At 41.1% G+C, this 26299-nt stretch overlaps 1 long non-coding RNA gene across 1 annotated transcript in view; it reads right to left on the bottom strand.

Annotated features, from left to right (window-relative positions):
- The window catches only part of LOC134970168 (uncharacterized), a 78327-nt gene that overhangs the window by 45155 nt on the left and 6873 nt on the right, over positions 1–26299 (bottom strand). The gene's annotated exons all lie outside the window — the stretch shown is intronic.

Below are 26299 nucleotides of genomic sequence, written 5' to 3' on the forward strand. Positions count from 1 at the left end.
TCAGTGCACACAGGTAATACACACTGCTGGTTATGAGTGGTCATACATGCTGATGTAATAAGGATGAGCACTGTGCGGTATATAGGATACAACTAGGAAAAGCTGGAGCAATACGATAGGAGCCGGTTGACTTAGAAACTCGAGTATGCACAATGAAATGTGCACCAGATGGTAGATACTACAAACAAGCCAACAATCAGGGAGCAGAGCTACTGACACTGGAACCAGGTAAGGTACAAGTTGTACTGGCAATGAGCAGGTGCAACTGAAGGGTTTAAATAGGGTGCTATGGTCTGCCATTGAAGGCTCAAGTCATGAGGAAACTATCTACTCAGTAACTAGATGATACCAGAGTCAGCTGATCAAAACAATATGGTGATACCCATGCAGCAGTGGATACAGGCTGTCAGTATGTTTATACAGTATTTACTGTCCAGGCCAGCGGGAGCATGCCAGCTGTTCAAATGACAGCACTAGTACTGTAAGCAGGATTCAGAGTTCATTTTGTGACATAATTCTAGATACACCTTTCTAGAGTGTAAATCCAGGTCCATAGCAGGGTAAAAATCCATCATATGTCAGCCCGCATCATAAACATGTGCTATCATAATCACATGAAGAGGGAGCAATGCTACCAGTACCACGAAGAAGCTGAGAGCCGGAGCATTAACAGCTGTGAGGCGGCTCTACAGGCTGCAGGGTATTCCCAGCTCTCTGGGCGGCATTACCACATGCCCACCCCTAGTTATGTCCTTGTGTGTATCTACTGTATTAAAAAAAAAAACAAGTGACAGTTAGCAAAAATCATCTATTGAGTCACTAAAATAGATTTATTTAAATAGTGAATAATATTGGGCTTATAGGTTTCCCTTTCCTCTGGTGTAAATGCTAACTAGCTACTAGCAACAGTCACCCAGTTACTGCATATACTGTAGCAATTTTTGTTTGGAAAAACGTTTAACATGAATATTACTGGTATGCAAAGGTCCCGGTGGGTGTTTTTAAAGAAAGGTTAATTGTGCTCAGGACTGCCAGAACTCGGTAATCAAGTTAAGCAGTTCAGGTTTGCGCCATACTTCCAGTGTGACTCCCCAGCCCGCCTTTCCATCATGGGTGCCATTTCACCTTCCAAGTACAAGCAGTGAGTGGTAATTGCACATAGACAGTGAAGTAAATAACAGAGCAGAGGATACTCAAACACTGGCCCTGATTGCCTCCTATCTCATGGGCACTGACAAACAGGAGTTGACCACACACATGTGGGTATATGGTTTATGCAGAGTACTCTCAATCTCTACATTGGCTTGTGTGAACAAATAGGGTTAATAACCTGCCTATGTTTTTGGAGTGGGGATCTGTCACAGACCTGGTTCAAGATTCTCTAATCTCTAACACTGTCAATACTTTTGTCAAACTCCCGCAGTCACTCTAGCCTGTATGACATGGGTCTGACAGTTTTATTTAAAAAAAAAAAAAAAAATGGTTTGTCTACACAATTAATTAAACTCCTTAGTATCTCTCCCACTCACTCTTAAGTTGTCTACCACCACTTAAGGTTTTTCAGGAGCTACTAACTCCAACTAGAAAGCACAAAGTCATCCATACAACTACAATTAAGTCATTTATCATTATCCAAATGATCTGTATTATCTGTAGTACATGCATGTATCTAATCTACAGGCAAAATTGATGTGATAAGAATCAAAAAGACCAATCTTATTAAATGAAGTTTAATATGAGGAAGATTCTTGCAATGCTTTAAGTACAGTATATATATAAAACAATTAATACGAATGACATACAAAAATAGTCTTAGGCAAATCATTTTCTAATAAATAAAAAAGAACAAATAACAGTCTTGAATGAATCTTTATAAAATAGTTGTTATCAATTTAAAACTTTATCATAAGTAATGAGATTAAAATCATTACTTAATTTAAAATGTTTTTTAATATCTTTAATGTGCCACAAAATATGGTTCAAAAATAAAAAAAAAAGTTAATTTACACATATTCCGAAATAACTAAGTGGACAATTAAGTTTTTTTTTATTATTTTTATTGCATTTTATAAACAAAAAAAATTAGAAAGATAATATGAGCTAAATCACATTAAAAATGATTTAATTAAGCTTTAATGCAAATAAAAGTTTTTTTAAATAATTTTACAGACCTTGGTTTTAAGTAAAAAAGATTTTGGAGATGTATACTCTTTATATTAAAATAATTGTAAAGTTTTTTTGCCACACAAATATAAAATGCCTGTTGAATATGTAAACTTGTGCTAACTTTCTTGATACAAAAGAAGTCACAAACTCTTTACTGATAAATATAAAGTCTTTATTTTCATTCGACAAAGTGAAAATTTGAAAAAAATTGCCTGGCAAACAAATTCTTTTGATTCTTTTATAGATAAATAAAATAAATAAATACAAAGTCAGTGGTTTTACATGTAATACAGATGTGTCCAGCCTCATCTTACCCTTGCAATCACGGACAATTTGCCACAACTAGTGAGTCCATGAACGTGCGCTGCATGCAAACCCATGACCGGTAGGGTTACATGGTGCGCATGCTCCTGGGAACGAGTCAAACGCGGACAGGGCTAGTCACAATTGCGAAGCGTATGCACATGCGACTCATTCGCTGGTAAAATGAGACTGAACACACTGTACCAGCTTTAAGGTCTATCTGCTAGAATGTCATTATGGACTCCAATTTTATAGATACTATAAGAAAATGTGAAATTTTGAAACTGCCATTTTTACCCACAGTATGTTAAAACACTTCTGGAGATGCATAATAAGGAAGCAAGGGACCTAACAATGAAAGTGATTAAGTCAGTTCAGTTGAGAGAGGTTGGGATAAAACCCACAGTATAAGTTATCCCAAAAAAAGGTTTAAAAGATTCTCATATTAAAAATAGTGATATTTTTTGGTCTTAATATGGATATTAATTATACCGCCTTTTCTCCTATAATAGATTAGAAATTTAGCATTTGAATCACTCTTTTGACAATTTATTCCTCAGTAAACTATAATCATATTTATTGTATTATATATTTTAATTATAGATCTATTGATTTTTGTACAATCCTAAAAAATTCCCATCAGACTTTAACTGATGTCCCTTGTTTACAGAATTTCCTAGTACATATGCCTATATACATTTTTTACTTTGAGGATGCTATATTATTGATATGTTTTCTCAGCTAGTTATGTTAATTTCTATTAGTTTGATGGGATGTGTGTTCTTTATTCATGGTTCTTATTCATTTATTTATTTTCTTTTTTGCGAGATGTAGAATTAGTCTACATTTATTTTAGTGTCCTGCCTGTTTATATCTGTGAGCGTTCACAGTTGAGGCTTTTTAGCATGAAAATAAAGGACTTATTGGTTGGGGACATCAATTTCACTGAGAATTAGCTCATCAACTAAATGCGCACTGTCAACAGTCTGACATCATATATCAAGTAGTGGATGGTGTGAACCTGAAAATGGTTTGGAGCATCTGAATTGAAAAATAATAAAGTGTTTAATGCAACCATATATAACTATAAATGGTTCTTGTTTATAATTGTTAGTCTATATTTGCACTGTTGCCAGTAACAGCACCAAACTATGGTCATGCTTATGTTAATAATTCTTTGTCTCCTCTACTAAAGATGGCAAAAAAAATTGGTCCACAAGATGATGGAAGCTTGAGTCATATATTATTCTGTTATCTTACCTTTAATTTGAGGTGCGTATAGTACCATTTAAATTTTAACTTTTATATTGTGGCAACACGCACATAAACTAATACTGGTTTCATTTTCCATATCAAACACCAATTCTGTGCTGGAGTTATCTTTTGCATAAACATTGGAGAGAAAGCAAGGCAGAAAAATAAATGTACTTTTTAAAAAGTCACAGTAGGCCATGACACTGCAAATGCATAAAATAGTTTCAATGTATAAAAAACATTTCTGAACCCCTCTGCTTGCTCTAAGGTACTCTGGTAAATAAATCCATGTGTTAGTAGTAGTACAATGCCTGTAAAAAGATGACAGAAAAGTGCTCAATTTACAGATGAATGGTTAAATATAGCTGTAAGCATTGTTTAGACACATACTGTACCCTAAGATACATGCAGCTTTAAATTAAGCATCCAGTAGCATTCTGATCACAAATGTCAACATTATCAACTTGCTACCTTGTGCCAGGTCTTTGGGGCACATAAGGATATGCCTTCTATATGGCATACTGTAATACATATTAGTCATAATCTGACACTTTGCAAAGGTTTAAGTCAGAAGCTAACAAGGTCTGCATGATTTTCAGTTTGCAGATAGGCGGTTTACTACAAACAAACAAACAGCAGTTTGTTTTTAAACCATACAACCCAGTTTGTCCTTGAAAATTTACATCCAATTGATGATGATTTTCAAATCACAAAATAAACCACATTTTCATGCATCACCATAAGTCTTGGTTGCAGTCCCTTTTTCTTGACTAGTCAATTAGCAAGTTGATAATTTGCATAAAATAGCTGCATAGTGCCAATTACAAGATTAGTTGTCTTTCATTCACACTGACCTTACAAGACAAAATGACCTGAAAATTAAATCAAAGGATTTAAATGAGAGGCAAATACTCAGAAATCCACGATTAGAACTACTTTATTCCCTTACCTTCCGATACATTGTGAAGAGCTTGTCTACTTCTCAAGACATGAAATGTTATAGAGCAATTTACATATACTTACATTGTTCTTTCAGTAACTGCAAAATATTGCTGTAATTTAGCAGCTTTGGTTTTTAAAAAGAAAAGAAAAGACCTTAGACCTCAATTTCACTCATTATAATAAATCAATTTCAAGCTCATTTATGCTTAATCTCCACTGGAAATTTGCATTAGCCAATCAAAACTGAAGAAGCACCTCAGGGGAGATCAAGAGTCACATAAAAATTCAAGAGGAAATTCACACAATAAATCAGTAAAACTAGGACTGCCTTGATGGGGATTCTAAACAAAACAAAATTATATTATAATCCTCTAAATCATGCTCCAGGCAAGCGTGAAGTAATCCTGAAAACTGTATTATACCAAAGAGGCTAACAAACCTGCACTGTTTTATAAGACACAAAACTTAAAGGAAGAAGAGGGAAAAACAGAAACTCTTCTTCCCATAACTTGATAAAAAAAAAAAAATTCTGTAGGTTTTTTGCATGTCCTCTTTTAAACAACTATACTTTATATTCCCAGCAGACATATTCCATATCCCATACAAATAATCAGGGGCACCACAACCTTTTTGGATGGGGGGGGAGAGGGCAAGATATAAATTAATTTTGCACCCCTAAATAGCTAAATGTCACACCCTCAAGGGCAACTGGACTTACCTGCCACTAGAGAGGAAGCCTCCAGGAAATCCAGACTGCTTCGAACATTGGAGATACAAGTCCACCCGAGCCACGGCTCGGGTGTACCACCCAGACTCAGATCCACTTCAAGACCGAACATCATCCACCCGGTGCGGGATTCTTGTGGGACTGGGATTCTGTATAAGGTGCCATGGCCGGGACTCTGCGCCATTTCACAGTAACGCATGCTGATTGCTGCATATACTGTACTGAGACTCCAGATTCACAATTGGCTGTGCTGTATAAAGTGACTATGTAGAGGGGTCACGCTTCAAACTGCTGTATGCTACACTGTACTCTGCTGTATTCGATGTGCTGAGACTCCAGACTCACAAGTGGCTGTGCTGTATAAAGAGACTATGTATAGGTGTCATGCTGCATCTATATATCTATTGTTTGAACTGGTTGGTCCGCTTTACCCTAGTGTGCTTCTATATATAAGTCCTGTAATCCACGCAGTGATCTGTGACGTGAAAAATGGATAATGATCAGTTTAGAGAAGAGCAACCAAGCACTAGTGCAGCAGCTGCTACCTCCAGTCATGATGATGCTAGTCCAGGAACGTCACCTACTAGAGCCAATTCTTAAGAGCATAGTGAGTCTAAGATAGAGCATCTAAAATTAAAAACCCAATATCCAGTGTTAAAGAAAAAACACCTGTAACTGTTGGAGTACCACAAGGCTCAGTCTTAGATCCTCTGCTTTTCTCAATCTATACCACATCTCTTGCCAAATGAATTAGTTCTTTTGGATTCCAGTATCATTTGTGCACAGATTATACTCAAAAAACACCTCTTATAAAGGGAAGGCTGATGCAGGAAAGCATAAAAATGTGAACATGACATTTACCACACACAGTGGCAAGGAAAAGTTGGTGGTCCTGTAACTGTCATCTTCTTCTGCCTCTCATGACAAAGCAAGGCCTTTTTACTCAGAGTCAAGAAGACTTGTAAAAAAAGAGTGAAAAAGGCAGTAGAACAAACTATGCATTCAGGAACAGAAAAGTCACAAATCCCTGAGGAGAGACTCTGAATCCACCTCCTCTTCCCTACTTCTATCAGTTAAAGTGCCCAAGGCTCAGTTTTGCACAGATGATACTCAAACGTACTTATCCTACCCAGATTTGTCACCATCTGTATTGGGCTGTGTCACTGAATGTCTTTCTGCCATATCATCTTGTATGTCATCTCGCCACATCAAACTTAGTATTTCCAAAACAGAATTAAATTATATTTTCACTGGCCAATAATAGCTACCAACCTGGTATCTTTATCAATGTTGATAACTCAGCAATTAACCCTACCCCACAAGCTCGCTGCCTACATGTCATTCTTGACTCAGAACTGTCCTTTGTTCTCCACATTCAATCTGGTCCAAAATCATGTTACATACATCTAAGAAACATATCCAAAATATGACCATATCTTACACAAGACACTGTGAACACTATAATCCACGCACTCATTATCTCCCACATTGATTATTGCATTCTGGTATTCCTAAAAATAGGCTCTCACAACTACAATCCATTTTGAATGCAGCTGTGAGGCTGATTTTCCTCGCTAGACTGCTGATCCACTCTGTTAGTCCCTACATTGGTTACTGTTATTCTACCGTATTCAATAAAAAAATACACTTACATAGAAGGCTATTAACCAAACTGTACCAACATACTAGAGATGTGCGGAGGACACTTTTTGTGTTTTGGTTTTGATTCTGGTTCCATGCTTGTGTTTTGGATCTGGAATGGTTTTGCCAAAACCACCCTTTCGTGTTTTGGTTTTGGTTTTGAATCTGGATGATTTTTGAAAAAACACAAAAACAGCTAAAATCACAGAATTTTGGGGTAATTTTGATTCTACGTTATTATTAACCTCAATAACATTCATTTCCACTCAGTTATAGTCTATTCTGAACACCTCACAATATTGTTTTTAAGTCAAAAGAGGTGGCTGTATGACTAAGCTAAGCAACACAAGTGTGCAGCACAAACACCTGGCCCATCTAGGAGTGGCACTGCAGTGTCAGACAGGATGGCAGATTTAAAAAACAGGCCACAAACAGCACATCATGCAAAGAAGAAAAAGAGGTGCAATAAGTTAGCTGGATGGCTAAGCTAAGCAACACAAGTGTGTGGCATAAACACCTGGCCCATCTAGGAGTGGCTCTGCAGTGGCAGCCAGGATGGCACTTTAAAAACTAGGACCCAAACAGCATATCATGCAAATAAGAAAAATAGGTGCAAGATGGAATTGTCCTTGGGCCCTCCCACCCAACCTTATGTTGTTTAAACAGTACATGCACACTTTAAGAAACCAATCATTTCAGCAACAGGGTCTGCCACACGGCTTTGGATGAAATGACTGTTTTTTTTGGGCCCCCACCAAAAATAAGAAATCAATCTATTCTTGCACAAACTGGCTCTATAGAGGTAAAATGTCGACCTCATCCTCTGATTCCTCACCCCTTTCAGCATGTACATCCTCCTCACAGTGTTAATTCATCCCCACGGGAATCCACCATCACAGGTCCCTGTGTACTTTCTGGAGGTGCAATAAATAGTGGAAAACTGCTCTAATCAAGCTGGTAACAATCCCCAGGTGCTGCGGGAGGGGGTTACTCTAGACAAGAAATACAAAAGGGATTTTTCCCACGCACTCTGCTGACTGTTAGTAAGAAGAACTATATACTATGTAATAATAGGAAATTTAGAGCTCTTCGTTACATATGTTTTGCAAAAGATATGATAAGCCTCCAGGCCACTTCACGGCTGCTCTATTACTGGAGGTCCCTACCTAAGCATAGGTCCAGGGCTTGGACCCCACAAATTTGGCTCAGGCCCGACCACCCCAGGGCAGCACACCATTGAAATACTAAAGTGTTAATATGTGTTAAGAAAGAAGCAGAGGCTATGGGTTAGAAAGTGCTACAAAAATAAGGGTGTTAATAAAATACTCAAAAGAGTAATATTAGTGAAAAAATAGGAGTGTTACATAAGTGCTAAATAAATAATATGGCATGCTACCCCAAGGTGGCCCAGCCCCACCAGACCTGGGGGGTACCACTCCCCAAACCCATACACAGCATAATAATAATTACAGCCACTATGGGTCATACAATTGCTTAATGTATGGCCACATGATAATGGCACATACAGAACATATCCAGATTGAGAGCTAGTTTACCTGGAGGCACCCCTGTATCCTCCAACCGGCACCACAGGACCCAGCATGCCCTCCTAATGCTGGCTCCATCTATGCCTCTCTGAACTGCAATAAATAGTGGAAAACTGCTCTAATCAAGCTGGTAACAATCCCCAGGTGCTGCGGGAGGGGGTTACTCTAGACAAGAAATACAAAAGGGATTTTTCCCACGCACTCTGCTGACTGTTAGTAAGAAGAACTATATACTATGTAATAGGAAATTTAGAGCTCTTCGTTACATATGTTTTGCAAAAGATATGATAAGCCTCCAGGCCACTTCACGGCTGCTCTATTACTGGAGGTCCCTACCTAATAGAGCAGCCGTGAAGTGGCCTGGAGGCTTATCATATCTTTTGCAAAACATATGTAACGAAGAGCTCTAAATTTCCTATTATTACATAGTATATAGTTCTTCTTACTAACAGTCAGCAGAGTGCGTGGGAAAAATCCCTTTTGTATTTCTTGTCTAGAGTAACCCCCTCCCGCAGCACCTGGGGATTGTTACCAGCTTGATTAGAGCAGTTTTCCACTATTTATTGCAGTTCAGAGAGGCATAGATGGAGCCAGCATTAGGAGGGCATGCTGGGTCCTGTGGTGCCGGTTGGAGGATACAGGGGTGCCTCCAGGTAAACTAGCTCTCAATCTGGATATGTTCTGTATGTGCCATTATCATGTGGCCATACATTAAGCAATTGTATGACCCATAGTGGCTGTAATTATTATTATGCTGTGTATGGGTTTGGGGAGTGGTACCCCCCAGGTCTGGTGGGGCTGGGCCACCTTGGGGTAGCATGCCATATTATTTATTTAGCACTTATGTAACACTCCTATTTTTTCACTAATATTACTCTTTTGAGTATTTTATTAACACCCTTATTTTTGTAGCACTTTCTAACCCATAGCCTCTGCTTCTTTCTTAACACATATTAACACTTTAGTATTTCAATGGTGTGCTGCCCTGGGGTGGTCGGGCCTGAGCCAAATTTGTGGGGTCCAAGCCCTGGACCTATGCTTAGGTAGGGACCTCCAGTAATAGAGCAGCCGTGAAGTGGCCTGGAGGCTTATCATATCTTTTGCAAAACATATGTAACGAAGAGCTCTAAATTTCCTATTATTACATAGTATATAGTTCTTCTTACTAACAGTCAGCAGAGTGCGTGGGAAAAATCCCTTTTGTATTACTTTCTGGAGGTAACTGCTGGTAAAGGTTTTCCTGGAGGACTTATAATTAATTTTGATGAACATCATCTTCTCCATATTTTGTGGAAGTAACCTCCTATGCCGATTGCTGACAAGGTTACCGGCTGCAATAAACACTCTTTCGGAGTACACATTGGAGGGGGGCAGCTTAGGTAAAATAAAGCAAGTTTGTGCAAGGGCATCCAAATTGCCTCTTTTAACTGCCAGTATACATACGGACTGTCTGACATGCCTACTTGGATGCTGTCACTCATATAATCCTCCACAATTCTTTCAATGGTGAGAGAATCATATGCAGTGACAGTAGACATTTCAGTAATAGTTGGCAGGTCCATCAGTCCGGACCAGATGTCAGCTCATGCTCCTGACTTCCCTACATCACCACCAGTGGGTGAGCTAGGAAATCTTATACTCGCAGCCCCAGTTGCGGGAGAAAATTAAGGGGGATCTGTTTACCAGTTACGTTCCACTTGAGTTGACAATTTTCTCACCAGCAGGTCTTTGAACTTCTGCAGACTTGTGTCTGCTGGAAAGAGAGATACAATGTAGACTTTAAACCTAGGATCAAGCATGGTGGCCAAAATGTAGGGCTCTGATTTCAACAGATTGACCACCCTTGAATTCTGGCAAAGCGAATGAAGGGCTCCATCCATAAGTCCACATACTTAGCTGACTCACTCCATCTTAGCTCCTCCTTCAATTTCTCCAGCTGCTTCTGCAAAAGCCTGATAAGGGGAATGACCTGACTCAAGCTGGCAGTGTCTTAACTGACTTCATGTGTGGCAAGTTTGAAGGTCTGGAGAACCTTGCACAAGACGGAAATTATTCTCCACTGCACTTGAGTCAGGTGCATTCCCCCTCCTTTGCCTATATCATAGGTGAATGTATAGGCTTGAATGGCCTTTTGCTGCTCCTCCATCCTCTGAAGCATATAGAATGTTGAATTCCACCTCGTTACCACCTCTTGCTTCAGGTGATGGTAGGGAAGGTTCAGGTGTGTTTGCTGGTGCTTCAGTCTTCGGAATGCAGTGGCTGAATGCCGACAGTGGCCCGCAATTTTTAGGGCCACCAACAGCATCTCCTGCATGCCCCTGTCATTTAAAAAAATTCTGCACCACCAAATGAATTGTATGTGCAAAACATGGGACGTGCTAGAATTTGCCCAGATGTAATGCATGCACAATATTGGTGGTGTTGTCTGATATCACAAATCCCCAGGAGAGTCTAATTAGGGAAAGCCAATCTGCGATGATGTCCCTCAGTTTCCGTAAGAGGTTGTTAGAAGTGTGCCTCTTACAGAAAGCGGTGACACATAGCGTAGCCTACCTAGGAATGAGTTGGCGTTTGCGAGATGCTGCTACTGGTGCCGCTGCTGTTGTTGCTGCGGGAGGCAATACATCTACCCAGTGCGCTGTCACAGTCATATAGTCCTTAGTCTGCCCTGTTCCACTTGTCCACATGTCCGTGGTTAAGTGTACAGTGGGTACAACTGCATTTTTTAGGACACTGGGGACACTTTTTCTGACGTCTCTGCACATTCTCGGTATCACCTGCTAGTGAAGTTGAATCTAGATGGGATTTGGTACCATGGACACACTACCTCAAGAAATTCTTTAAGTCCCACTGAACTAATGGCGGATACAGGACGTACGTCTAACACCAACATAGCTGTCAAGGCCTCAGTTATCCTCTTTACAACAGGATGACTGCTGTCATATTTCATCATCCTCGCAAAGGACTGTTGGACAGTTAATTGCTTAGTTGAAGTAGTACAAGTGGTCTTCCAACTTTCCCTCTGGGATGACAATCGACTCCCAGCAGCAACAACAGCAGCGGCAGCAACAGCAGCTGTAGGCATACCACTCAAGGATACTCCAGAGGAATCCCGGCAAGGAGAGGACTCCTCAGTCTTGCCAGTGGCATGGCCTCCAGGACTACTGACATTCCTGACTGAGGAGGAAATTGACGTTGAGGGAGTTGGTGATGTGGCTTGCAGGAGCTTGGGTACAAGAGGAAGAAGGGATTTAGGTGTCAGTGGACTGCTTATGCTCTTATTCAAAGTTTCTGAACTTGACAATGACTTCTGATGAATGTTCAGCAGGTGACGTATAAGGGAGGATGTTCCTAGGTGGTTAACATCCTTACCCCTACTTATTACGGATTGACAGAGGTAACACATGGCTTGAAACCTGTTGTCCGGACTTGTGGAGAAATAATTCCAGAACGAAGAGGTGTCTTTTTTGGTATTTTGCCCAGGCATCACAATGGGCTTATTCATCCCATGGACAACAGGTGTCTCCCCCATTGCCTCATTTAAACAAACCACATCACCATCAGAATCCTCATCGTCAACTTCCTCCTCAGCGCCAGCAACACCCATATACTTATCCTGGTGTACTTCAACAGTGACATCTTCAATTTGAATATCAGAAACTGGACTGTGGGTGCTACTTCCACCATTTGCACACCCGCTGCAAGTGCTGGAAGGAGCCACCTTTTCCCGTCCAGTGTTGGGAAGGTCAGGCATCGCAACCGCTGACACACTTGGACTCTCCTTGAGGATTTGTAATACCATCTTAGAACGCACAGTTCTTTGCTGTGCTTTTGCCAGCTTAACTCTTATAATTTTTCTAGCAAGAGGATGAGGGCTTCCATCGTCATGTGAAGCTGAACCACTAGTCATGAACATAGGCCAGGGGCTTAGCCGTTCCTTGCCACTCCATGTCGTAAATGGCATATTGGCAAGTTTACGTTTCTCCTCAGACCATTTAAATTAAATGTTTTGGGTCTTTTTACTGAATTTTGGCTTTTTGTATTTTACATGCCCTCTACCATCACATTGGGCATCGGCCTTGGCAGAGGACGTTGATGGCATTTCTTTGTCTATGTCATGACTAGTGGCAGCAGCTTCAGCACTAGGAGGAAGTGGTTCTTGATCTTTCCTTATTATATCCTCTAAATTTTTGTTCTCCATTATTTTTCTGGAGTTATATAACACAATATGTGGCACAGGACATCGTATCCCTACACCACACAGGGCAATCCCTGTAAAATTATTTGGATTAAATATTAATAACCCCTTTTAATGGAGTAAATAATATACAGCACAGGACAGTACCACTGGACTGGACTTATACGCCAGTACCACTGGACTGGACTTATACGCCAGTACCACTGGACTGGACTTATACGCCAGTACCACTGGACTGGACTTATACGCCAGTACCACTGGACTGGACTTATACGCCAGTACCACTGGACTGGACTTATACGCCAGTACCACTGGACTGGACTTATACGCCAGTACCACTGGACTGGACTTATACGCCAGTACCACTGGACTGGACTTATACGCCAGTACCACTGGACTGGACTTATACGCCAGTACCACTGGACTGGACTTATACGCCAGTACCACTGGACTGGACTTATACGCCAGTACCACTGGACTGGACTTATACGCCAGTACCACTGGACTGGACTTATACGCCAGTACCACTGGACTGGACTTATACGCCAGTACCACTGGACTTATACGCCAGTACCACTGGACTTCTACGCCAGTACCACTGGACTGGATTTATACGGCAGTACCACTGGACTGGATTTATACGGCATTACCACTGGATTTATACACCTGTACCACTGTAAATTATACGGCAGCACCACTGGACTTATACGGCAGTACCACTAGATTTATAGGGCAGTACCACTGGAATGAATTTATATGGCAGTATGACTGGACTTATTTGGCAGTACCACTGGACTGGATTTATACGGCAGTACCACTGGACTTATATGCCAGTACCACTCGAATTATATGGCAGTATCACTGGACATATATGGCAGTATCACTGGACATATATGGCAGTACCACTGGATATATATGTCAGTATCACTGGACATATATGGCAGTACCACTGGACATATATGGCAGTATTACTGGACTGGATTTATACGGCAGAACCACTGGACATATATGGCAGTACCACTGGATATATATGTCAGTATCACTGGACATATATGGCAGTACCACTGGACATATATGGCAGTATTACTGGACTGGATTTATACGGCAGAACCACTGGACATATATGGCAGTATCACTGGATTTATACGGCAGTACCACTGACCTGGATTTATAGGCCAGTACCACTGGATTTATATGGCAGTACCACTGGACATACATGGCAGTATCACTGGAGTTATACAGCAGTACCGCTGGACATATACGGCAGTATCACTGGACATATACGGCAGTATCACTGGACATATACGGCAGTATCACTGGACATATACGGCAGTATCACTGGACATATACGGCAGTATCACTGGACATATACGGCAGTATCACTGGACATATACGGCAGTATCACTGGACATATACGGCAGTATCACTGGACATATACGGCAGTATCACTGGACATATACGGCAGTATCACTGGACATATACGGCAGTATCACTTGATTTATACGGCAGTACCACTGGACTGGATTTATACACCAATACCACTGGATTTATACACCAGTACCACTGGACTTATATACGGCAGTATCACTGGCATTATATGGCAGTACCACTGGACTTATACGGTAGTACCGCTGGACATATACAGCAATATCACTGGACATATACAACAGTACCACTGGACATAAACAGCAGCACAGGGACACCACCACTGGACTGATGCAGCACAACACAGCACCACTGAACTGGACTTATACAGCAGCACTGGACATATGGCAGCAGAGGACACCACCACTGTGACTGGACTGATGCAGCATAAGACACTACACTGCACTGAGCAACACAAACAGCACTGGAATCATCACCCCACTTTCCCTCCTGCACAGGCACTGAGGACGGACCCATATATCTCGTTACACTATACGGGGCTGGAGTGAAAATGGCGGCGACGCGCGGCTCATTATATGGAATTCAAAACCCGTGAGAATCCGACAGCGGGATTATGATGTTTTGCCTCGTTCTGGTTTCAGAGTCAGGTGGGAAAACCCGATCCGGGCTTGGGTAATGCAGTTCGGGGGGGTTCAGTTCTCAGGGAACCGAACTCGCTCATCTCTACATCATACATGTCTTCATTCATCTCAAAATATCTTCCTACCCGACCTCTCTGCTCTGCATGAGATCTGCATCTCTCATCCACATGCATTACTTGCTCCCACTCAAAATTACAGGACAATTGGAAACAGTGATAAAACAAAACTGGGTAATAACAGGCAGTCCGAGGTAGGAAGGCCCTGTTTGCAATCTTACAATCTATAGGGAATTGGCATTTATACACTAGGATAAGGGTTATCTATTGCATAATGGTCCACCAGATTGCAAAGGTTCTTGGTGAGCTGTATGCTATGGTCATACAGAAATATTGACCTGTTGTCAGAAGGATGGGAAAGTGAAGAAAGAGAATTATGTGAGGATTGTACAGTGGGGATATAATTTGTTAGGAAAGTTTATGATGTTATGTGGGTGGATCTGGAATTTGATAAGCTTGCCTGAAGAGATGAGTTTTCAGGGAACACTTGAAGGTTTGGAGACTAGAGACTTATTATGCATAGGAGGGCACTCCACAGAGTGTGTGCAGCCTGAAGAAAGTCTTGCAATCATGAGTAGGAGCAAATAATGAGTGTGGATGAGAAACATAGGTATTTTGAAGAGTTGCGAGATATTTTGAGATAAGTGAAGACATGTACGTTGGGGTAGTTTGATTAATGGCCTTGTGTGTGAGTAAAAGTATTTTATATTGAATACAGTAGAATACAGGTAACCAATGGAGGGACTAACAGAATGGATATTCAGACGATGAAGATCTAGTGAGGAAAATTAGCGCTGCAGCTATTGTTTGTAGTGGTGAGAGTCTCTTTTTGGAAAGACCAGTAAGAGGACTATTGCAATAATAAATGCGGGAGATAATGGGGTAAATTTACTAACACTCATGTTGCAGATGATTTCAGCCAAGATCAATCTCAGCTGACATCGGCCGTTTGAGATTGCAACTTTTTTGAAAAAAAAAACCCCACACTAATTTACTAAACTACCGTGATTCTTCAATTTGAGTTCAGCGATGTCGATGTAATGCGTATTGTTGGGCAGTGTTTTCAGGGAGAGATTAGTAAAATAGTGCTTGATAATTATGACTCCTAAAATTATCAAATCAGGCGCTCTGATTTAAGGCACAAAATAAAGCTGTTGGTCACCCAATTTATATAATAGAATTGATATACTGATATATATATATACTTATAGCTGCTCCCACATGAGTATTCTGCGATACTCAAATAGATACAAAGTCATTGTGAATCATGCAATATCACAAGAGAGCGCTAGATAGTAGATACTGATCATTACTATATAAACATTTTATTCAATCACATAAAATAAAAGCATAAAAAATGCAATGCATATTTTCATAAAAGAATTATTCTCATTGCTGCTATTATTTACACGCTGCCATATACTGTATCCCAATTGTATATTGCACAGATGTCCACATCCAAAAGACCAGTGTGGCTGGTTCGCTCAAAAGCAAATTATAGAGTCCCAATTTGTTTTAGGGAATGTGAATGGTGTTCACTAGATGGTGAATGTTCAGCTGTATAAACGATGGGCACTATGCTTCTACCTCCCCCGACCGCCAAACAATTTTGTGCTCACCACTTATTCCTTAGAGCCTCATGTGAGGCTGGCTGTCAGCATGCGGAATCCGTTGTGGTTGGTGGGAGCGGCGGTGTTCTATTCAGTTCACCGGGGAAGGAGGGTGCCGTTCGAAGGTCTTCTGATGAAACCGTGGTTTGATTTTCACGGAGAAACATGTTAAGGACATCTCACGCTGCTGTTTTTCCCTGAGATCTACACAAGCACAGCACCACATTCCGGACTCCAGCACACGGCAAACTGCCTGAATTCTGCAGCTACGAACGGCGCCCTCCCTCCCCGGTGAACTGAATAGAACACCACCACAACGGATTCCGCATGCTGACAGCCAGTCTCACATGAGACTCTAAAGAATAAGTGGTGAGCACAAAATTGTTTGGCGGTCGGGGGAGGTAGCAGCATAGCGCCCATCGTTTATACAGCTGAACATTCACCATCTAGTGAACACCATTCACATTCCCTAAAACAAATTGGGACTCTATAATTTGCTTTGGAGCGAACCAGCCACACTGGTCTTTTGGATGTGGACATCTGTGCAATATACAATTGGGATACAGTATATGGCAGCGTGTAAATAATATCAGCAGTGAGAATAATTATTTTATGAAAATATGCATTGCATTTTTTATGCTTTTATTTTATGTGATTGAATAAAATGTTTATATAGTAATGATCAGTATCTAGCGCTCTTTTGTGATATTGCATGTTTCACAATCACTTTGAGATTAGTAAAACACTGCCGCACATAATACAATGAAGCCCGTCTGGATCAGTGAGATCAGTTAACTTTTACGCACATCTGTGATCAAATCTCACCAAATTTCCAGCAGTATATACTGCTTCCTCTTTGTATAATGCCCACATGAACCCTTGGGCTTATATTTTGGGGGGAATGTAATCAGGAAGAGAGATTTTGTGAGACCTCTTCTGTTTTTTTAAAGTGGCAATTATTTACATGGCAAAATCAAACTGGTTTTGACATGTAAATGATTGCCACTTTTAAATCTCTCACTTTCTGATTCTCACATTGGCCCTCATTCCGAGTTGTAAATGCTAGGCCGCCGCCCTCTGGGAGTGTATCTTAGTTTAGCAGAATAGCGAACGAAAGAGTAGCAGAACTGCTACTAAATATTTTCTTGCAGTTTCTGAGTAGCTCCAGACCTACTCCTTGATTGCGATCAGCTCGGTCCATTTAGTTCCTGGTTTGACGTCACAAACACGCCCTGTGTTCGGCCAGCCACTCCCCCGTTTCTCCAGACACTCCCGCATTTTTACCTGACACGCCTGCGTTTTTTAGCACACTCCCGGAAAACGCTCAGTTGCCACCCAGAAACGCCCCTTTCCTGTCAATCACTCACCGATCAGCAGTGCGACCGAAAAGCGCCGCACGAATAACAGCAAAACTGCTAAGTTTTTAGTTAAATAACTAAGCGCATGCGCCCTGCGTACCATGCGCATGTGCATTTAGCAACAAAATCGGCAACGAGCGAACAACTCGGAATGACCACCATTGTGTGTAAATCTCATTGTGTGTAAATGTGTCTCTGGTACTAGCCAGTGCCTCCTCAGCCATTTACCTCACCGCACATCACTGTTCTCCAGCAACAAACCATTTGACCATGTTCAAATACACCTTCTTAAACCAAATACCCTCACAGAAGGGTCATAAAGAAAAGTGTGTGAACAGTGTCCCTTGAAATCACATGCACTGGTATGGGGCAGGTGTGTCAGCCCAAGTCTTATACTGTATATGCCATCCTATTGTACTGGTAACATGTCAGCATATAATAAAGAGATTTTCTATTAAACAGAGTAATATTTGAACAGTTAACGTTCACACAGTACCATTGCTCAATAGGACTATAAGAATAAGACCTACCCATTATTACCATGTATCTGTAGCATGATGAATACACAATAGACAAGTGTCCTACATCATGCAGTAGACTGGTGTACACTGATTGCATTGTCATGGAGATACGTGAACACTGGCCTTTCATAATGACAGTTACTACAAAAAAAGGTTAGCGCTGCTGTCAGCACACAGTGACACAATAATAAGAGACAGACATATCTCACATTGCCATGCTTCTTTTTTTCCTAGACTCTTCATCTAAATTAGTGACAGTGATATTTTTTCAGCTTAATTATTAGTAAAGACCTGTTGGTTTTGTCTTGTGGTGATTTTATCTTTTCTTTGATCAACACTTTAACTATTTTCATTGCATTCCTCTCATACAAGAAAGAGCATAATCATATTAAAATATTCCAAATGTGTACTCCAGTAACACCTTTCTGTTGGAATATGGACTTCAACTGGCGGTGGTATAGCAGAATATTGGTACACACCAGCGGATGCCCTGAGACAATTATCTGGAGCGAAGTAAAACACATCCGTGTCCCATTGGGGAACTCGCACACAGTGACAAGATGGCACCAGGCATGCGCAAAAGTACAGACAGCGGCCTTCTTGATTAGGGATTGTAGCCTCCCTAAAGTAGCCAGCATGGTGTATGTGCAGTAGTGCTGTTTAACTCCAACAAAAGAATTCAGCAATACAAGTACAATGTATTAGACTATAGAATAATTATTTTGGGGAAGCATAGACGCCATGTCTTTTTTATAGAGGTCTGTCTGTTTTTCTTGATGTTTCTTTAACATAAGAATCTTATGGGTGCCCCATAAGGTACATCAAAAACAAAAATAAAAACAGTAATTCGCCAGCAGATATGTACAGTAGAGACTCGGAAAAAGCTTTGTAAAGGCCATTGGACAAAATAGTAATTCCTTAGTGTCTGATATAGTGTACAGTTGCCCTATATTTTTAATAATATGCCTTTAATGGCTTCCATTTGGCCTTTATGTTTCTGTACAAGTTTTTATCTATTGTAGCATGACAAAAGACAAGAAGACATCAGCAGAGTATAACATTGTAAGGTAAGCAGTATCAAACAACTGAGGGATTTTCTTTTAACAAGTAACACTAAAAAACACAAGTAACACAATAAAAAAAATCACTACTAGCTTTAATAATGTAATTAAATACAGTGACAATTAATCTAATAAAATAAAGACACATGACAAAAGCAGTTGGCATTCCAATTAGGTTTATTTGGCATAAAAATTCATTAATATTGATTCATTCTAGTATGCCGGTGGACAAAAGAAAGACAAAATAAATGTATCCCACTGAAAACATTGATGTTTAACTCTCCCAACAAATCAAATACTCTCCCAACAAATCAAATATACCCAGATGGGCAGTGTAAATTCCCAGCAGGGAAAAAAAGCCTAATAACTGCTAGTTAGAGAGCACTCAACTATTAAACAATAGCAAGTCAACTGTATAGCCGTTCTCTCCTCCACTATAAAAAAAAAAGGCAATGACAATAAAAACAAAATGGTTTGGGTATGAGAAATTTCCAGAAAACAAGAGAAAGTGCTGCTACTCAGTAGTGACTATAGAAACTTAAACACTGCCCCTTCAAAACTATAAACTGACAAAAATGCATAATAAAACTGAATGAATGTATCAAAAATGCAACCTAAAAAATCTTAAATGTTGCACATTCCAACTTGCCTTGGAGTTTAACCTCCGAGAAAAGGACCCACCCAAACTTTGGAATCCGAGTCCGGATCTGAGTCCATCTTGGGACCTCCCACCTTACTCAGATCCCAAATCGAGGCCGAACGTCTCAAGGGTTTTATATTCTATAAAGGTCCTCAGTGATCTGCACCATCTTCACTCCAGCTGTGGAGAGTATACTGGATGGATGTGTCCGTTTCAGTAGTGTGTTGTCTGGCGTGGGGCGGGTGTTCTGTCTGCTGTATCTGAAAAGGGTGCTCTGTCTGCTGTATCTGAAAGGAATGCTCTGCTATATCAGTCCAGGCAGGGTGCTCTGTCTGCTGTATCTGAAAGGGGTGCTCTGCTATATCAGTCCAGAGGGGGTGCTCTGTCTGCTGTATCTGAAAGGGGTGATCTGTGCGTCCATCCAGGGGCTCCGCCCCAGTGTAAAATTAAATTAGTTAAAGCTAAAACCAAAGTGTCTAAAAATATAATTATAAAAAAAAAATATATTTTTTGTTTGTGCTGTACCCCTGTGTACTATAAAAATTTTATTTTATTTTCATAAGTACTGTGACACTGCTGGTCAGACCGCAGTATATTATTTTGTACTCATACATGTATTGTGCGACACTGTTGGTGAATGAATGTCAACCACAGTGTTCGATTACTATTTCTGATGCACACACATATTGTGTGATGCTGTTGGTGAAGGTGGTATCATAGTAATATATTTTATTTCCTACTCATACACGTATTGTGCAACACTGTTGGTGAAATTAAACTGTAGATTATTATCTCTGACTCATACACTTATTGTGACACGGTAGGTGGTAAATTTTTTGTACAAATTGTTGTGTGTGCTGTGGTTCGTGTTTGTTGATAAATATGAAGGACAAACAATTGAGAGGAGAGGCATAAATGTCTTAATTCACGGCATGTAAAATCAAAGAAAAAGTAAAAGTCGGATTAGTAAAGGCAGATCAGTGCAATAATATAATCAATAAAAATTGTTGTCTATGCATTAATGACAGTCACCAACAATTAATTTAAATGTTTTAAATCAAACAAAATAAATGAAATTTCTAATCAATGCTCCCATCCAGTACATACATACTCTGCCTCCCTTGGCCCCCTGATCTAATTATTGATAAAGGTCTGTGTTAGAACATTTTTGCTGATATTAGTTTCATAGTTTTTTAAAAAATTACAAAAACAGCTAAAATTACATGATTTGGCCTTTTTTTGTTCCTAGAGTATTATTTACCTCAATAGCATTCATTTCCAGGCAATTTTGACAGCAGTACAAACAATGAAAAATATTTATTGTACAATATATATTTTTAGGTGCTGTAATAATCTGTACAGATTATTTTCAGCCTCAATGTAGGATCAGTTCCTGAAAGCTATGTTCAACCTGGAGAAGGTTCCGCTACATCTAGCTGTATGTAGTACCATGTAAATGTGTTTTTTTTACCAATATACAAAACCAATTTTTATATTAATTCAACATATTTCCACTTTATTACAGACATCGTGGCAAAGGGAGTACAATCACGCTGAGTCCCGGATGCGGCTCCATTATATGGAATTCAAAACCTGCAAGATCCGACTTAAGATGAAAACAATACTGTGATGTGGTCAAAATTGAAAGGAAATGAGTGTAAATAAATGTTAGAGGTTAATAATACTGTAGGAACAAAAAAAGGCCCACATTCTGAGATTGTAGCTGTTTTTATGATTTAAAAAAAAAAAATAAGATCCAAAATAAATACAGATTCAAAACTCACAAGGGAGGCTTTGGCAGAACAAATACAGATCCAAAACACGAAGGAGAAACAGATCCAAAACAAGAACCCAAAACCCAGTGATTTGAGTCGGCACACATCCCTAGGGTTAACTTATCTAAGGCTTATACTCGGCCACAGGCAACTCTAAAAACCAAGCTATGTCTGAATGTGCGATGCCCCTATCAATGCGCTACAGTTAGGTGCATTATTACTTTCCTAACTTTATAGAGGCTTTCAAAGCAAAATAAAATCAGGTGTGTCTGCTAAAGTGGTCTATAAAGTTTTTCTCCTTTTGAGTCCTCAAGCTTCCATCCTTCCTTTGCTTGTTGTACAAGTCCAGGCAGGTCAAACAAGGTCTAATGGTGGTGGCATTTAGGGGATTATTCGGAGATGAATACAGATTAGTGCATAGGCAGTCAGATCTGTGTTCATCTCTGCACATACTGGGGGCCACCCAGCAGAAGGCAAGGCCGCCGAGCACATGTGTGAGGCCACCTCCCGATGCATCTGCAATCTAATTGTGGACGCATCGGAACTAAGGTTGAATCCCCCCCCCCCCCGGCAATTTTTTTTTATCGGAGCGGCTGCGTGTGATGTGATGCAGCCACCCCGAAAATGTAACTCCGCCCCCACAATGCCGGCTGCTGTCAATCACATCCATCAAAGATGCGACCGCAATGTGTAAGTCTGAACAGCCACAATGCTCCTGCTGCACACACACGCAGTTTGCTGAATTCAGCAAACTGCGCTGCAAGTCGTATTAGCGGCAGGGTTTGAATGACCCCCTAAGTGTGTACCTATTGTATTTGTGCAATTAAGTAAAATGTATTTGAATCTCCATACACTTTCATTTTTCTTTTTTTCTTTTTTCTTTCCTAATGGTTGTGGGTAGCATGGTGGTGTAATGGTGAACATTGCTTCTTCACAACACTAGGGGTCAGTTTTAACCAGGGCCTTCTTCTCACCCAATGCCCCTGACGGAATGAACATTAATGTCTTTGTGATAAATATAGAGTGTAAGCACCACTGGGACACAGAAATGATGTAATAACTAAATAGTTTCTGCAAAGCATTACGTAATATATATGTGCTTTATAAATAACAGTAAATGATCAAATAAATGGAGCATTCTTCCCTACCAGATAATCTATTTTCTGTTTATATATCTTTCACATATTTCGTATTAAATAGCTGAAAAATAGAGTATACTTTTTTTGGCTCATCAGTGCTTCAAAGACAGCACGTGTGAATTGATATTGAAATAGGTACATAAATTATCCATGTAGATACAATTTTAGCTTTAGATATCCTGCTTAGAAAGTGAAAATATATCATGATGAACAATGCATCAGATGTCAGCACTCTCTGAATCATCTCTATACAGGAGTGTGCACTGCTCCAGAAATAATGCACATTGATCAAATGAACTAAGTCTTTCAGCTAAGAAGTAGAATTAAAGATAATTACCCCGCAACAAGCAACGTTCAGCATTTGTAGACAAGTGCATTAGTCGAATGGGATTTTGTGCTACAGAACTTTACGGTAGAGGCTAAAATAACAGCACAGTGAAACCTGAAAGCCTCATTTATACTGGTATGTTGAAACTCAACTGTGCCCAATGTCTCTGTTCATCACACCAAAAACTAACATGTTTAAATAAGCTTTATTTAAATTAAAAAATGACACACTTGTTCCCAATCTTAATATAAAAAAATAATAAAAAAATGTTTTTTCCTCTAATGTAGCCCAAATTGAAGACCCTTCCCCTAACAAATGAGGAGCAAGCAACCATGCAACTGGACTGGACAAATCATGCAGCACTGGAAGTGGTGCAAATACAGTTATTGTTATAGGGTACATACCAGCTGCTTTTGTATATAGCCCACAAATGCTGGACACTTTGCTTTTATACTGCAATTTAGATTTGAGTATGGACACACCACTCTCAAATATAGATCTCATTGCACATTTTAAATCTGCCCCACTTGCAGTGAAACATGGTTTTGCCAAGGTGTACACAGTCACTAGCTCTTTTTTTGTTTCGCTCCCACTTCAGAATAAGGCCCTCCCTATGTCAGGAGAACATAATATTTTTTTTTTACTACAAAAAAGTTTATATAGTGGTGAATGAGAATTTGGGGAGAGTGGAGTTTCTTATTCAAATAAAGTTTATTTCAAACTTTAAATTTTTGGTGAACAAAAGTTTCAAGGGATAGTAGTCTTATTTTAAACTTTAGCCTCACTAATTTACAGACATATTTATTACAAAGTGTCATCTGCCCCTCAAAAATGAGATCACATATCGCAGTAAAAAAATCCTTTTTTAGAGAGGTCAGGAGGATGTGGCTGAGGTTAGTGCACAGAGAAAAAGAGACGCCAGGAGGAATAGGGCACAGAGAGAGAGAGAGAGAGAGAGAGGTCAGGAGGATGTGGCTGAGGTTAGTGCACAGAGATAAAGAGACGCCAGGAGGAATAGGGCACAGAGAGAGAGAGAGAGAGAGAGAGAGAGAGGCCGGGAGGAATAGGGCACAGAGAGAGATAGAGGTCAGGAGGATGTGGCTGAGGTTAGTGCACAGAGATATAGAGAGGCCGGGAGGAATAGGGCACAGAGAGAGAGAGAGAGAGAGAGAGAGAGAGAGAGACCGGGAGGAATAGGGCACAGAGAGAGAGAGAGGGAGAGGCCGGGAGGAATAGGGCACAGAGAGAGAGAGAGAGAGAGGTCAGGAGGATGTGGCTGAGGTTAGTGCACAGAGAAAAAGAGACGCCAGGAGGAATAGGGCACAGAGAGAGAGGTCAGGAGGATGTGGCTGAGGTTAGTGCACAGAGAAAAAGAGAAGACAGGAGGAATAGGCCACACAGAGAGAGAGAGAGAGAGAGAGAGAGAGAGAGGCCAGGAGGAATAGGGCACAGAGAGAGAGAGAGGTCAGGAGGACGATGTGGCTGAGGTTAGTGTACAGAGATAAAGAGAGGCCAGGAGGAATAGGGCACAGAGATAGAGAGAGAGAGGCCGGGAGGAATAGGGCACAGAGAGAGAGAGAGGTCAGGAGGATGTGGCTGAGGTTAGTGCACAGAGAAAAAGACGCCAGAAGGAATAGGGCACAGAGAGAGAGAGAGAGAGGTCAGGAGGATGTGGCTGAGGTTAGTGCACAGAGATAAAGAGAGGCCAGGAGGAATAGGGCACAGAGAGAGAGAGAGAGAGGTCAGGAGGAATAGGGCACAGAGAGAGAGGGAGGTCAGGAGGATGTGGCTGAGGTTAGTGCACAGAGAGAACGAGAAGACAGGAGGAATAGGCCATAGAGAGAGAGAGAGAGGCCAGGAGGAATAGGGCACAGAGAGAGAGGGAGGTCAGGAGGAGGATGTGGCTGAGGTTAGTGCACAGAGAGAACGAGAAGACAGGAGGAATAGGCCACACAGAGAGAGAGAGAGAGAGAGAGAGAGAGAGAGAGAGAGAGAGAGAGAGAGGCCAGGAGGAATAGGGCACAGAGAGAGAGGGAGGTCAGGAGGAGGATGTGGCTGAGGTAGGTTAGTGCACAGAGAGAAAGAGAGGCCAGGAGGAATAGGGCACAGAGAGAGGTTAGGAGGAGGTGAGTGAGGTTAGGACACAGAGAGAAAGAGAGGCCAGGAGGCATAGGGCACAGAGAGAGAGAGGTCAGAAGGAGTTGAGTGAGGTTAGGGCACAGAGAGAAAGAGGCCAGGAGTAAAAGGGTACAGAGAGAGAGGTCAGGAGGAGGTGAGTGAGGTTAGGGCACATAGAGAAAGAGAGGCCAGGAGGAATATGAGACAAAGAGAGAGGTCAGGAGGAGGTGGCTGAGGTTACTGCACAGAGAGAGAGAGAGGAGGTGAGTGAAGTTAGGGTGCAGAGAGCTAGAGGCCGGGAGGAGGTGGCTGTGGTTAATGCATAGAGATAAAAAGGTCAGGTAGAGATGGGTGAGATTAGGGTTGAGAGAGAGATAGGTCAGTAGGAGGTGGGTGAGGTTAGTGTACAGAGAGAGAGAGAAAGAGGAGGTGAGTGAGGTTAGGGTGCAGAGAGGGAGAGAGAGAGAGAGAGAGAGAGAGAGAGAGAGAGAGAGAAGCCTGGAGGAAATGGCTAGGGATAAGGCGCAGCAATAAAGAGGTCAGGTAGTAATGGGTGAGAATATGCTTTAGAGAATGAGGGGAGAGGAGGAGGTGGCTGAGGTTAGTGCACAGAGAGAGAGGAGGAGAGTGAGGTTAGGGTGCAGAGAGAGAGAGAGAGGTCAGGAGGTGGTAGTTGAGGTTAAGATGCAGAGGTAAAGAGGTCAGGTAGAGGTGGATGAGATTAGGGTTCAGAGAGAGAGGTCAGGAGGAGGTGTGTGAGGTTAGCGCACAGAGAAATATGTCAGGATAGGTGCAGTGCCACTTGTACTAGGGGAGTATCTGAGGTGCAGTACAGTAACAGAGTAGTTAGGTAGCACAGTACAGCATAACACAGAGTGGTTAGTGCAG

Source organism: Pseudophryne corroboree, chromosome 11 (assembly GCF_028390025.1).
Source record: "Pseudophryne corroboree isolate aPseCor3 chromosome 11, aPseCor3.hap2, whole genome shotgun sequence".
NCBI lineage: Eukaryota > Metazoa > Chordata > Amphibia > Anura > Myobatrachidae > Pseudophryne > Pseudophryne corroboree.